Source organism: Acomys minous, assembly GCF_964271855.1.
Source record: "Acomys minous genome assembly, chromosome: 12".
Lineage (NCBI taxonomy): Eukaryota > Metazoa > Chordata > Mammalia > Rodentia > Muridae > Acomys > Acomys minous.
The window spans coordinates 16,056,168-16,072,003 of NC_140493.1; the positions used below are offsets into that span (position 1 = coordinate 16,056,168).

The window sequence follows — 15,836 nt, forward strand, 5'->3', positions numbered from 1 at the left end:
ATTCAGAGAGCGGAGCATCAGCGATGGGAATAGCACCTCAGTCCATGGTGAAGCTAAGTGGAAAGGAGAAAAGTGGATGACTTAGTATGCCACCCAAGGGTCCCCAGGCTTCCCCATGGGATGACAGGTGACTCCTCGCTGCCCCATCATGTGAAGCACAACACAAAACCAGAGTCTACTGAAGAAAATAAATTCAATGACATAAGACATAAAACTGTCTTGTTTTGGTGTATGTGAGACAGAGAGGGAGGGAGGGAGAGAGGAAAGGGGGAGGGAGGGAGGGAGGGAGGGAGGGAGGGAGATGGGGTACACATGGAGGTCAGTGAACAATCTCACTTGTTGGTCCTCAATTTCTACCTTGTCTGAGGCAGGGCCTGGTTTACAGCCCATCTCTCCATTTGTGTCATAGCCCAGGTTCTGTTTCTTTGGTAAGTAAAACCATCTTTACAAGCATAGGAATAATTTAAAAAAAAAAAAAAACAGAAACCAACTGATGACAGGAAAGTCATTTTACAAATACAGAGGTGAGCTGGCTCTTGCTCTGTGCTGCAGAGGACATGTGCCTGTCAGTCAGGGTTCAGTTGGGTCAAGAGAAACCTTCCAGAGTAAAGTCTGGGAGCTCCAAGATTCAAAAAGAGTGGGAGCCACTACTGTAGACCTGACTGTGTGCACAGGTGACATACGGTGCTGCACTAAGGAGCTTCTGGCAGAACCCACTTAGCCTTCACATAAGCCAAAGCCTCACAGCATCACAAAGTGAGCGCCAACCTGTCGGGCTCCAGATCCCACGGGGCAGATTTCACTAATGACCCCTGCTGTGGACAGGCTGTGAGGAGATGTTCCCAGGCTCTGACTCCTGCATTCCAGGGGTAAGTAAAGAAAGGAGGAATAAGAAGATGGGGTGAGACCACATAGATATGTTCACTGGTGTGTCTGTTCTAACTTCATGCTATTTCTGTGACAAATACTCTAACTTAAAGTGGCTTGGGGAGGAAAGAGTTTGACTGGCCTTTCACTTCCAGGTCACAGTCCACCACTGAGTCAAGTCACAGCAGGAACTCAAGGCAGGAACCTACATGGAAAGCAGCAGAGCGCTTCTTGCTGGCTTGCACAGGCTCGTGCCTGCCTAACATTCTTCTACATCCCAGGACCACCTGCCCAGGGAATGAGGCCACCCACAGTGGGCTGGGTCCTCCCACATCAATCATCAATCTGGATAATCATCTACTGTAGGCAATTCCTAAATTAAGGTTCTCTCTTCCCAGGTGACTGTAAGTTGTGTTACTTTACTAAGGAGCACAGTGTGGCCGATGTCCATGGATAACACCCATCAAAACCAGCCTTCTACCCATGACAGTGCCAAGATCCACCCATGGAATTTTAGCACATGTTCAAAATGACCCAGGCATAGGGTGCTCTTACCAGAAGTGTTTGTGATATGAAAGGACAAGGGAACTGCATAACTATCGGACAGTAGAGTCAGCAGCAGGAGTGCTCACAATGAGGGCTCAGTCCCTGGGAGAAATGCCAAGGCCACCCCAGGAGAGAGCAATGGCTCCATTCTCAAGATGCATTATTGAGAAAATCAAGAAAGATTGCCTGTGTGATGTGTTTCCATGCGCACAAAAAGCATAGATTCACATATAAACCAGGAGCTCCCAACATACAAGCTCACATATGTATAAGAAGTGTTTCTATAGTCATGAGAAACTATAAGTGCTGGCCAGGAGCAGGAGCAGGCAGGGGGGTGGTCACCTTCCCCACCACTGTTTGCTCTGTGTCATGTATAATCTAGTCACATATAAGCAATGGTTTGGGGCTTGGGGGTTTTCTTGTTGTGGTTTAACTATCAGAGATTTGGGGATTTTCTAGGGGTAGTTGGTGGCCAAATTCAGGGCCTTGTATCTGTTAGGCAAGGATCTAACCAACTGAGTTATATCTCTAGATCTGAGTAATAGTTTTTACATCATTGGAGGGTCAGGGAAGTATAGAAATGTTGGGGTAGTGATGATGCAAAAGGTGATAAGGAAAGGGATAAATGGGGTGATGGGGAGGAAGTGATGAGGAAGGAGGTGATATGAAGGAAGTGACGGAGGAGGAAGTGATGAAGGAGGAGGTGAGGTGAAGGAGGTGATGGAGGAGGAGGTGATGGAAAGGAGCTAATGGTGGAGGAAGTTATGGGGAATAAGTGATGTGAAGGAGGTGATGGAGGAGGAAGTGATGGGAAGGAGGTGATGGAGGAGGAAGTGATGGGAAGGAGGTGATGAAGGAGGAAGTGATGGAAAGATGATGGAGGAGGAGGTGATAGAGGTTGCTATAGATTTCTCTGTGGTCCACCATGGGGCTGGCTAATCAGTCTCCCAGGAATGTCATTTTTGTGCCTGGTACTGGAGCTTACAGTCCACAGGTCAGGAAGTAGAAGGAAGAGTATGAGATGGAGACAGTGGACAGACCCTTGTCTTACAAGGTTTCTGTCATGGTGATGCCTTGCTGAAGCTGAGCCTTCTCCATGAACTGAGGAAACGAGGGGAAGGGTCTGGGGAAAGAACAAGAGAGCAGGTACCTGGGCCCCCCTGTGAAGCAGACCAGTCTGTGAATACAGATGCCTCCTCTATCAAAGGCGAGAACATCACTGCTGCCCACACAGCACCCATGAGAACCCCTGTGGCTCTTGAGGAAGAAACACACACAGGGGAGTCTGGGAAGTGCACTTCCCTGGCCAACACATCACACAGCTACCGCATTTTATAAAAAGAAGAAAGCGGTCCCACTTTATACCCACTTGAAAAGTATCATGAAGAGATTCTCAGTGCCAGCAAGAGTTCTATTAAAAAAAAAAAAAACCAATGTAGCCCCATGTTGTGGGTATAGACTTCAGAACAGAGATTTGGACACACAACCTAGGAACTGTGGGAAGCTCCACACAGCCTGCTGGGTTCTCTGAGGAGAATCTTAGCCAGAACCATTGGTGTGTGGAGGGAGGTAGAAATAATCTCCGTAGCCAAAAACTACCAATGATGATAAACTCCACCTCTTCTTCCTCCTCCTCCTCCTCCGCCTCCTCCTCCTCCTTTCCCCTTCCTCTCTCCCCTTCTTCTCTCCCTCCTCTCCCCCTTCTTTTTCCTTCTTCTTAACAGGTCTCATGTCATCCAGGTTGGCCTCAAACTTGCTATGGAACCAAAAATGACCTTCAATTTCTGGTCCTCCTGCTTCCACCTCCCAAGAACTGGAGTTACAGAGGTCTGCTTCAGTGCTGGCAACAGAACCCTGATCTTCCTGCTTGTTGGACAGCATCATCTCCCTGTGTATAATCTCCTACCATCATCTTACTATGTACAATGGAGTGCTGCCTATGTAGCTCTTGCTACATGGCAAATGCTAGCCATACTGAATGAAGGAATGTAGGAACCGCCCTGCATGCCCCTTCTGCATCCATGTGATGAGCTACCCAAAAAGCAGAGGTCTGCCTACAAGGACTTGGGATGCTCCTGACCCCCCAGGCTAAGGAGCTCCCAGGAAAAGAAGCCTGGCCTGCCACCCTCCATCCAGCCCCACTCTTCACAATGAATCAGGGTCACAGCAGTGTTCCACAGCCCAGCTAGGAGCATCAAGCCACCGCCACCCCAGCATTAGGCAACAGGTTCAGGCACTGCAGGTCACATGACCAAAACTCCTCTCCTGCCCACCCCCCAGCATGGCAGCCCCAAGGACAGGAGGCCCCTGTTCAATTCTGAAGCTTCTACCACATCGCATCCCCACTGCCAGTCCCCGAGTCTCTACGGCAGGGGAGGCAGCCGCCTGCTGACTGCTTTTTGCAGATTCATCTAATTTTTCATCCCACTCGAGGTAGGGACTTGGCAGCGATTTCTATTCCCTTGACAAGTCCATTTGTGTTACATGGAAGAGATTTCCAAATTGATTTAAGAGAGCCGCTCCCAGGTGGCGGGTCCCAGCAGGTCGGAGATGCTTCCAGCCTGGCTTCTAAGCTGTTCCTACTTACCTCAGAATAGCAGCAACTTTGGGGAAGAAGCTGGGCTGAAAAGCCTGAGGAAAGGTGTCATCTCAGGAACAAGACTGCCAGCCAACACAGAAAGAACCCAGCAGGCCCATCCTCCATGGAAACGGCACTCAGAGACTCAGCGGCATGGAGACATTCCTGCGATCCTGTGTGCCAATCCCCTTTTCATCCACCTTCCACCCACCAACAGGGGCTCCGTAAGGCTTCCTGAACAAATCCAGTACCCTCATAGGACCATAGGATAGACTGTCTAAAACAGTCTCGCCTCCCTCTCTCCCCAGACCCACAGTTGTTGCAGTTTGCCTTGGTGACCAAAGCTACCTTTAGCTTAATCTTTGGCGGCAGCGATGGAACGCCACAGGCTGAGTGATTAATAAAGACACCCATGTCTCAGGGTTCCCCCTGGAGGCTGGAAAGTCTGATATGGAGGTGTCGTATCTCGTGAGGTCCTCCCTTCATGGTATAGCATGACAGAGGGCAGAAGAAAGTAGACGTGGGGAGTAAGGGGCAACAAGAAGGTAGGACTCTCAGAAACTAGGCTACTTCAAGAGCAGCAGTAGCAACTCAAAGACTAGATGGGTAGCTTTCAGATTCTAGTGACTTCTCAACGGTCCTACATCATATTAGAATGTGTCACACCTGCTGCCAATCCTTCCTTCCCACCTGGCAACAGCCTCCAATAGTCTGCCCACTCTCACTCCACTGTCCCTTCCTGTTCAGTAGGCATCAGTACAGTGTCAGTGCCACTGTCTATGGTGTCTACAGATCTACTAGGCTTCCCTATGCATCACCTGGACCAGACCCAGGCCTGGCTCCAGCTTTCCTGCCCACCCATTCACCCACGGGTAGCCCCATGCAACTGATACCCCAGCCCCTGGCCAAAACTCCTGCTTCTCACCCAGGAGGGCTCCTGCCACATATTTTAATATAATGAGGCCACAATGCCTGTATGCCTGGTCATATACATATCTGGGTGTGGCTGGGAAGGGGTTACAGATGAGATTCCTGGTCACAGTGAAGTGTGAAATGCCACTCTCTACTCAAAATGGGCTTCATCCAACCTGTTGAAGACCAGAAAGACTAGACCATCCCACACTGCCCTTCAGACTCAAGATGGTAAGACCAGTCTCTCCTGGTCTCTTAGGGCCTCTGCAGAATTGAGATGGCCAGGCTCCACCATCACAAGTCTCTCTCTCTCTCTCTCTCTCTCTCTCTCTCTCTCTCTCTCTCTCTCTCTCTCTCTCTCTCTCCCACATATATAAACACATGCATGCATGCACACACAGAGAGTTATATATCATGTAACATCAAGTCTATGTTCATCACGTAACACCAAGGCATCGTTAGGCCATTTTGTCATTAAGCTAACAGCATAGAATGTACTGGCACAAACTAAGATGACCTTGGCTGCTAGGTCAAGACAGTGGAGAGGTTCCTCCACTGGTCTGCAGCAGAAGCCATTCCAGGTTTAACTAGAATCTGATCTCTTGGATGGAGAATCCCACGGAAAACTACCCAACTCTCTTCTAGGACCCAAAATCCAGGATGCGCTAGCTAATTTAGCTTCTGTTAATCCGCCTGTGTATGTAGAACCCCCTCCGGCTAACTGCTTCTCTTAGCTTCTGCTAAAACAGCTTACTTCTGTGTGAAGCCCCCTGAAGCTGCCGAGTGAGATGCCAGGATGTGGATTCTGCCTTTTAAAACCCCCATGTTCTGGACACCGTGTTCTGGACACTCAGAGCTACACCCAGGTCCCTGAAGACTTGGATATGGCCCCAGACAGACAGAATAAAGACTTTCAGTGGCCATACACTGTGTCTGAGAGGCCGTCTCTGGTGAGGTCCCCATAACATGGTATCACTAGGTGACATAATGTCACATGAATATGATGGCATATATGCCATCTCTCATGGACTAAAGTGTATGAATATAGAACTGTGTGTCGGGGTATCTGTACAAGCTTGAATTCCTATATGTATATATATATATCCCACTGGTTGCATTTCTCTGGATGGCCCGTACCCTGAGCACCACCACTGATAATCATTTCAGTCCTAGACATCTATCCCTCCCTTCCGGAGCATCCCTGTATCCCCAGGCTGAGGTCCCACAGGGTCCTACGCCATCACATTGCTCTACCTGAAGCCCCAGTGCCTCCCCAGCATGCTGCCTTGCCCTGGACTGCCACCTGCAGGGCCTCCTGGACTTGGCTCCTGTGGAAGCAGACACTCTGCTCAGGCAGCTGCTGTTGGAGAATCTGGAATCATCTGGCAGTTTTCTTTCCTCAAGGACAATGAAGGTGCGCACGTTTTCCTTCAGGACAGAGTCCTTATTTTGGGGTCTCCTGCTGGAGCACTGTCATCACAGAGCTGGCCGGAAGAATGTTTGGAGAAGTTGATGATCTCTTCCCCTGGGATCTCCCTCTAAGCGAATCGATAAATCGCTTCTGAGGGCTTTCGCATAGATTAACCAACTAAGTAAGTCAAGCCAGAGTTTATTTAGTTTCCCGGGATTCTGTCAGCGCTGAGGTTAAGTAAGTAACAAGGGGCCAGGATTTCAAGGCCCAGGGGTGGGGGTGGGCGGGGTGGGGAGCTGAACTCTGCAACAGACATCACCCTGAATCACGGAGGGATACCTTCTTCCATCATGTGATGCCAGAGTCTGAGGGACACCAGCCAAATTGACCTTGTCATCTGGTGCTGGAAGTGGTGTCAAAAGAGCAGGGGCTGGAAGAAAAAAAATGCTTCAAATTAATAAGAAAGCAGCAGTCGGCAGAGGCCTGGGAGCCCCTCCCTATCTGGACTTACTTAAAACAAATAGAACACACCCAAGAAAGAAAGTCTAAGATTTATGAACCAGAAGAAAGGAGTCCTATACAGACCTAGAAAGGGCTGCATCCTCATGGTTCACTCCCGTTTTAGCTTCAGCAGACTGTCTCTACCTCTGTTCCTAAACACCGAGTCCCTGGCCTAGTTTTTGATGCTGGGAGACAAGAACCTGGATATTATAGTGGGGGATTCTGCTGCTATCTTTTCAGGAGTATATGTTGTAGGGACCTCGCTGGGGTTGGTGATTCCTCCCTTCCTCAGCTCAAGCTTGGGCACAAAGGACATCCCAGAGCACAGTGACCAACTCACCCCTCCTGGGCCCCTCCGGTGTGACCAGCTGGATAAATATGGTCATCCAAGCCACATGCTCTTGACCTTGCTCCTTGGTGCCCACGGTGCCATTCTTAGTTTTGAGTGACGTGCACAGCTCGCATACCCTCCATGACCCCCCAGGTGTGTCAGAGCTTGGGGCTGAGCTGCGGTCTGACTACGTTCCGTGCGCACATTGAGCATTCTATCCACGAGTCATTCCAGGTTCCAAGCTGGGCTCTTTCTCGTTAGCAATTTGGGACTTCCTTCTTCCGAGGCATGGCACCCTGCATTTTTCTGGTTCTTCTCATTATTCCCCGACAGCTCGGATATCAGGCAAGTAAATCCTCATTTTCCCAGCACGCTGGAGACCAGGTTGCTTCCTACAGTAGTTTGGGAGAAGAGCTGTGTAAGCTAAGTTTTCTTAACCAATATATTTTATTACAACTTCTTAACCGAGCATATGCCACTTATAACCCGACTAACCAAACCAATCGGAAATGAGGATTAAGGAACTCAGTAACAAACCCGTAAGGATATCAGTTCTGAGGAACCATTCTCCTGGCATAATCAGCACAATTTCTTCTGGAACCTGGAGGAACCAGAGCTCAGAACCTCAGCAGGAGCCAGAGCCCCGAAGCCTTCCCTCGAGTGGTTCTCTCTAAAAGCGTCTCAAAGTGTACCAATGAAACAGCCAGAACTATCCCGAGTCTCCAAAAAGCCCCGCCTCCAGTTCTGGGTTCATTTATATATCTCCTTCCCAGAGTCTGGTCACGGGATCTTTTCAGCTGGCAACAATCAAGCTCCTGCACGAGGTGGTTGGTCTTCTAGTGGATTAACCTCACCTGTTCTCTCACAAGACTGTTCTGATCCCACACTTGTGATCCTAAAAAACAGGTGTATCTCTCCTTCAGGGCTGGGCACTGTATATTGTCTCCAGCAGTCAGAAAGGAGCTTCAGGTGAGGTATGAGGGACACTCTACACAAATCCCTTCCTAGGGTGCCCTTTAGGAAGGTAGCCTTGTTCATCTGTCCCTAGCCCAGTGTTTCCCAGGAGAATGCTTCCATCAGAGGGGGGAGGCTGGAGGCAAAGTCCCATTTTATGTTTGTGTGTATTTGGTTAAAATACATTTAATCTTTTTTTTTTTTAAACCTGATAGGGGCCCTGTAAGAAAAGAAAACTACTGACCAATGCTTTCCTGTACACAGCTACACTGCTTCTTGGCAAGATCTCAGCGAAACATTAACTTAGACTCAAGAATGCAATGTTATTGTAATATTTAAAAAGGGAGATGTTTTAGCTAAAGAGAGAGCCCAGCTGCTAAGAGCACATACTGTTCTTCCAGATGACAGGAGTTCAATTCCCAGCACCCACATCCACTTGGCTCACAACTGCCTATAACTCCATCTCCAAGGGAATCTGATACCTCTGGCCACTGTGGTCACCCAAACTCATGCACACACACACACACACACACACACACACACACACACACACACACACACACACACACACACACTTAAAAAATAAAAATAAATATTTTTTAGAAAATAACATTTATCATGCTAGTGTGATATGAAGGACTGATGTCTTCTTCTCTAGAGGCATAAGAAGCAAAATAGCATATGTGGTTAAAAAAAAATCTGTAGACTAAAACCAGAAAAGGCCCCTATCAACATGGCACGGAGCTGGAGATGGAGCTCGGTTCTTGAGTGCTTGCCCAGCGTGCAGGCTGCTCTGGGGTCTGTCCGCAGCACTATTGCAATAATTATGCCTAACACTAGTTCTACCACTAAATACAGTCTTTCAAAATAGCCGACATAGTTGATAGTGAAGATCACATGTTTCCAAATGAGATGGGGAACAACTCAAGGAAATCTGTTCCCAGTGCTTCTCCCCATATGCCCTGGAGGTCCCAGCTACTGCCAAGGGGGGCAAGACACAGAAGCAAAGGGGTAGGGAGAGATTCTTGGCTGGGAAAGGAGATGGAAACCTTTCCATTCACACATGATGACACATATCCAGAGCAATTACTGAATCATATGGGTACATTAAATTCCGAAGCTACAAAGAGTTCTAATGGAGCCAGGAAGATGCTGGGTCAGTACCTTTCTCAGCGTGCAAGAGTACCTGATATAGGAATCCTCAACACCCCTGGAAAAGGCTGGACATGGCAGCACACACCTACAGTCCCAACACTGAAAAGGGAGAGACTGGAGGATCCCCGGGGCTCACTGGCCAGTGCTCTCACCAATTCTGTGTGCTCCGTGTTCACAGAGAGACCCTGGCTCAAAGAATAAGAAGAAAAAATGATTGAGGATGACACCAGACATTGACCTCTGGCCTCCACAAGCACCATGCATGTCTCACACACACACACACACACACACACACACACACACACACACACACACACACCCCTTAAAACTTTAAAAAATAATAGTTCTAGGGAAGTATCTTTGAGACATTGAGGCAAAAGAGATTTCTTAGACACAACACAAGATGTACAAACTCCCAGGTGACAAGCCGGATGTCACCACAGTAGGAGCCTCTGCTCTTCAAAGCCACAGGGAGGAAATGATGGAAGAAAACCATGGGCTAAGGGAGTACTCACCACATGGAGATACCAAGAAATGGTCGGTGTCAGGGACGGGGAAAGAGGCTGATGGCTCGATAGCAGGATGACTCCTGCAGGCTTGAAAGATGAGAAAAGACTGCACACAAGAACAACTAAAGGAAAAGTCAGCTTCCACCCTGTCTGCTTCCTGACTATGGGTGACATGTGACCAGCTGTCTAAAGTTCTTCCTCTGTGATAGCGGTTCTCAACCTTCCTGATGCTGAGGCCCTTTATTACAGTTCTTCATGTTTTGGTGACCCCAACCATAAAAAAAAATATTTCTGTTGCTACTTCATAACTGTAATTTTGCTGCTGTTATAAATCATAATGTAAATGTCTTATACGCTGCCCCTGTGAAAAGATCATTTGCCGCCCCCTCCTACAAGGGGTAGGGACCCATTATGTTGAGAACTGCTGCTGCTTTGTGACTTCTATGACTCTGATGGAGTGTATACCCTAAAACTGGGAGCCAACATAGGCTCTTTCTTAAAATAAAAAAAAAAAAAAAAAGTCAATGGAACGTGAAAAGGAATCTGGTGGCAACTTTACTCACCTCTTACCCCTCCCCTTTTCCTCACTCCACACGCTAGAGACCTGAGGCAAGATGATCAGGAGTTCAAGTCCAGCCTGGGTGAGCGACCCTTATCTCAAAGGAACAAACATGTGGCAAGACCCTGGGTGCCACTAGTCACCTGAGAAATGACATCAAAACAGCAGCCAGTTATATAACTAAATGATAAACATAGAATCCTAGGTGGACAGAATGTGGACCATCAGATGGGGCATCGTCTCACGACATGTGACAGCTACCTTGAAACTCCTCAGCAGGTCACCCACTCACTTGCTCCAGATTTTGCTTCTGCATTCTGCTTAGATCCACAGATGCTCGGAGCAGTTTCATTCCTGACAACCAAGTTCTGCGGACAACTCAAGCCACCATCCGTGGGTGAACTGGGCAAACAAAGGGCACCATGAATTGACAATGCAGCATTCCTCACCACACACTCCCCACAACGTGTGTGCACCAGCATAGGGAGTACTTACCACATACATAGTTTCATTGATGAGCAATTCTGGAGCACACAAACCTCCCTACACTTGTAGTTTTCAACCTTCCTGATGCTGTGACTCTTTAATGCAGTCCCTCGTGTTGTGGGGACTTGTGACAAAGGTGGTTATTCATGTTGAAACCTCACTTTCAAAGCTCTTACATCTCCTTACAAAGTTGAGCCAAATTCCATCCTATGAGCCACACATTCTATCCCTAAATGTTTCCCCAAGGAAATGAAAACACAACACAAGTAACGTCATCAAATGAATTAAAAAGCGAGACTGTAGTAGATTTGTATAGTGAAATACACAATAAAGATGAGCAATTAGGCATACAGGGGATGGCAGAGTCAAGCTCCACAAAGGTGCTCACCAAAGCAACCAGACACCAAAGGGCCAGTGCTGTGCAAGGTCTCCCCATGAACTCAACTAAACCTCTTAACTATGACAGAAAGCCACACAGCTGTTCCCTCAGCAAGAGGGACAGGATAGTTGGCCAGAAACAGCACTGGGGAAATGTCTTGATTGAGACTTTTATGACTTGAGTGTGAGCAGATGTCAAAACCCGTTGATCCGGAGTTTACGTTCTGTGTGATTTACCATATGCAAATTACCCCTTGACAAGGAAAGCTCTTGAAATAAAATTTTACAATACCATCTGAAAATATGAGGGAGAAATTAATCTAACAAAATGCAAAAGGTCTTTCTTCAAGAAACTATAAAACACTGTAGGAAATGTCGGAAAAGCTTTGAAATGGGGGAAGAGGCGTGTGCAATAATTAGAGGCTCTGTCCTACACAGACACACATGTTCAAGTTCCTGAATCTGTGGACACCACAAAATATGAATTGGAATCCCCAAAGGACTTCTCTGGGACTTTGACATGCTAATTCTAAGGTTTGGATCGTGTGTGTGTGTGTGTGTGTGTGTGTGTGTGTGTGTGTGTGTGTGTTAGTGAATATATTTATACAAACGTGTGTATGTATATACATGCAGAAACCAGTGGTCAATCTCAGGCATCCTTCCACAGGCATCACCCACCTTGGTTTCTGAAAAAGGACCTCATAGCCTGGAACTTACCAATTCAACCAGGCCGGCTTCCAAGAGGCTCTCGAGATCCTCCTGAACCCTAGAATTTAATTGTGTACCACCGTGTTTGGCAACCCACCCAGAGGTAGAGTCTGAGAATTAAACTCAAGCCCTCATGTTTGCATGGCTAGCACCTTGTCAACTGAACTCTCTCCTCCGCCTCTGGCTCCATACTTTACATGAAAATACAAAAGGCAAGATAAGGCAAGATACCATTGGCGAATGATCCAACTGGAGACCATTTGCTCCGCTGACCACGTGGTGAACCGTGAAGCCCCTGCAATGAAGACAAGGTGGGTTTTAATGCAGTGAAAGAGAAGAGAGAGATGAGACAGCTTGAGTGGAGGATGCTTGGTTACGGAGGAATAACTAGGAGGAAAGATGTGGGCAAAAAGCAGAACTTGACCCCCAGCCCCTTCATACTCAAAACATTAATTCTAGACAGAACCAGATCCAAACTCAAATGTCAAAACACTCAGGAAAGCTTTGAAAAGATGATGGAGGAGGATACCTCCGTGACCTTTGAATGGGAGAACATTTTGAACAGGAGTCAAAATGCAATAAGCAGAGAGGAAACGTTGGGTGTGTTTGGCCACATACAGATTATTTCTGTCCATCTAAAAATGCCAGAGAGAGGGTCAAAAGAGGGGAAACAATATTCCCAGGAAATATTTGCTGCGCACATGACTCACAAAGATCTCAAATCTAAGGTAAACTAAAGGCACAGTTAGGAGAAGGACATGGCAGGCTCTTGAACAAGCCCACCACTAATGAGTCTCCCATTAATCAGAAACACAGGAAGTGGCACCTGATGGTCGTCAAGGAAAAGCAAGTTAGAAAGTCAACAGCAACTCACCACCAACCCCACAAAGAGCCAGAACCACAGAGAAGGTTACAATGCAGAATGACAAAACACTCACAGGTCAGAGTGTCCAGGACACAGTCTGTCCATCTCTCTGTTTCTCTCTTTTACACACACACACACACACACACACACACACACACACACACACACACCCCTACCTCACACAGTCTTATGCATTCATTTATACTCTCTCACACTCACATTTACACACATCCAATCTTTAACATATCTACACACTTTCACACACTATACTCTCTCACACACACTCACTTTCTCACACACACTCTTACATACTCACTAATACTCATGCACACACTCTCACACATTCACCACTTGTACTTTCTACTACACTCTCACACATGCTCACATGCACATACACTCTCACACATAGACACACATTCACACTCATACACAGACACACACACTCACACATGCACATTCTCACATACAGTCTCTCACACATATATGCTCCCACATACACACACACACACACACACACACTGGGGAGATAGCTTAGTCAGTAAACTACTCACTATGCAAGCAGGAGGACCCGAGTTTGGGCCTTAGGACTCACACTGTCAAAGCACAGAGATTATACGCCTGTAGAGTGCTCCATTCCAAATGGGCACCTATATCACACTCCTACAGCAGGAGAGTGTGGCTGGCCTGGCAATCAGGGAGCAGAGAGATAACATTTCATTTGTACACAGAAAGCAGAAAGAGGGAACAGGAAGTAGGGCCATCTATAAAACCTCAAAGCCCACCCTTAGTGACCTACTTCTTCTAACAAGGCTCCACCTCCTAACAATTCCACGACCTTCCCAAACAGTGCCACCATCAGGGGCCAAGTGTTCAAATGCATGAGCCTATGAGGACCATTCTCATCCAAACCTCACAATAGAGAAGAGCCTGGGGTGGTGGAGCACACCTGTAATCTCTGCGCCTCGGAGGCAGAGGCAGAAAGACCACAAACTTGAGGCCAGCCTAGGTGGCATAGAAAGTTCTAGGCTAGACTAGGCAACAAATAGACTATGCTCCAAACAAAACAATCTGTGTAGGATAATAAGTATATCTTTACAGAAAGGTTCCATGTCATTTCATTGGTGAGATTTGGGCATCTTTAGATTTGGGTATCTACAGAGGACCCTGGAAATGACTACCCATGGATGCTAAAGCTACTCTTGTGGGAGATACCAGGCAGGGTGGGGAGCTAGAAAGGAGAAGAGTCACATGGGTGAGCTAGCACATGGCTCGATGCAGAAGGTGGTACTAGCCAGAGCTTCCATAGGGTCGGAGGAAGCTTTCTTCTCCAACTGTGTGCTGGTTATGTTTTGTCACTTTGACACAAGCTATGAGCATATACAGGGGGAAGTAATCCCCCTCAGGAACAGTCATAGGGGAGGGGAATAAGGGGAAAATGGGAGGGAGGGAAGAATGGGAGGATACAAGGGATGGGATAACCAGAGATGTAACAAGAATAAATTAATAAAGGAAAAAAAAAGAAAAATCAAGAAAAATTAAAAAAGAGAGATAACTTCAATTGAGAGAGTTCTTCCTGCTGGTTGGTCTATAGGAAGGTCAGTAGGGGCATTTTCTTTTTTTCTTTTTTCTTTTTTTCAACTTTTAGAGACTTTATTTTCCTTCCATTTCTCCCTTTGCTCAGGTGTCTGCAGAGCAGCTCAGGACCACTCAGTGGTGGCTCCAACCCACTCAGTGGCCTGCGCTGTGGGAGCTGCTGGCCAGTCCTCAGTGGTTGGCTGGGAGCTCCAGTCCTCAGTAGGGAACTGCTGGATGGGTACAGAGGGCACCTGCACACCCTCAGAGCAGTTGGCCACTTCTGGCTGCGCAGTGGTGAACTCAGGAGCTGGCGCAGTCCATTCGCCCTGGAATTCCTCCTTGGTCACAGCCTTCTCAACAGCAGCCTGCTCCTCCTTCTCAATCTCCTCTGGGTCTCTGTAGAAGTAAAGATCAGGCATAACCTCCCATGGGTGGTCACAGGAGATAGTGCCATGCATGTGGAGTACTTCCTGGGCCAGCATCCACCACATCAGACCCACTGAGTGCGCTCCTTGTTGTTGCATGGGAGGCAATGTCAACATAGTGCAGAGGAGAATCCGTGTTGTACAGAGGGATGGTGGGCAGGTTGACATAAGAGGCCTCTGTGAGGGGCTGGTGGTCATCCCTGGGGTCAGCCACTAGAAGCCGTGGCTCCCTGAAGGCTGCTTGGATCTGGTTGGTGTAGGTCCTAGGTGTGAAACGGCCAGCAATGGGAGTGGCTCCAGTGTCAGCAGTGAACTTCAGCACAGCTGGCCAGTGTTTCTGGAGGATATGACCCTGACGTCAGCAGGGTTCTCAATGGCAACAATAGCACGAGTTGCAAGCGACAGCTTCTCCCAGGTCCTCTTCAGATTTATGATGTAGATACCATCACTCTTCCTTTTGTAGATGTACTGCTCCATCTGAAAGTCAAGGTTGGTACCACCTAAGTGGGTTCCTGCAGCAAGGAATTTGAGGACATCCTCCTCCTTCATCTGCAGGACACCAAGGGCTCCGGACATTGTGTAAGCTTCCCTTTTAAGTTACAACGAGAATCAAGAACAACACCATACGGACCCGTCCCTGGGCAGCGTGGAAAGGGCAGTAGGGGCATTTTCTTGATTACTTATGGATGTGAGAGGATCCAGCCCCCTATAGGTGGTGCCACCCTTGGGTTGTACAAATACCAAACTGAGTAAGTCATGGAGAAACAGCCAGCATGTGGCACTCTTCCTTGCCCCCTGCTTCAGTTCCTGACAGCAGGTTTCCGCCTTGAGTTCCTGCCCTGACTCCCCTTCATGATGGACTGTGATCTGTAAAATAAAATAAGCCCCTTTCTCCCTACATTGCTTTGGTCAGCATTTTATCATAGAAACAGAGAAGCAAGTAGGAAGTAGAGTAGGTCTGTCTGTTGTGAAGCTGGCCGTCATGGCCAACAGAAAGAGAGGTGGCCTCAGAGAGCCAGGGGCAGTGGGAGAGACTCCCCAGATAGGTGGGGGTGGGGAACCTTAAGGGAGTCGAG

General features: G+C 47.8%; 1 pseudogene across 1 annotated transcript; it reads right to left on the minus strand.

Moving 5' to 3' along the window:
* Positions 1-14,368: 14,368 nt before the first annotated feature.
* LOC311578965 (small ribosomal subunit protein uS2-like) lies at positions 14,369-15,358 on the minus strand (annotated as a pseudogene). The gene has a single exon. The product of its transcript is annotated as a small ribosomal subunit protein uS2-like (transcript).
* Between the last annotated feature and the right edge of the window lie 478 nt (positions 15,359-15,836).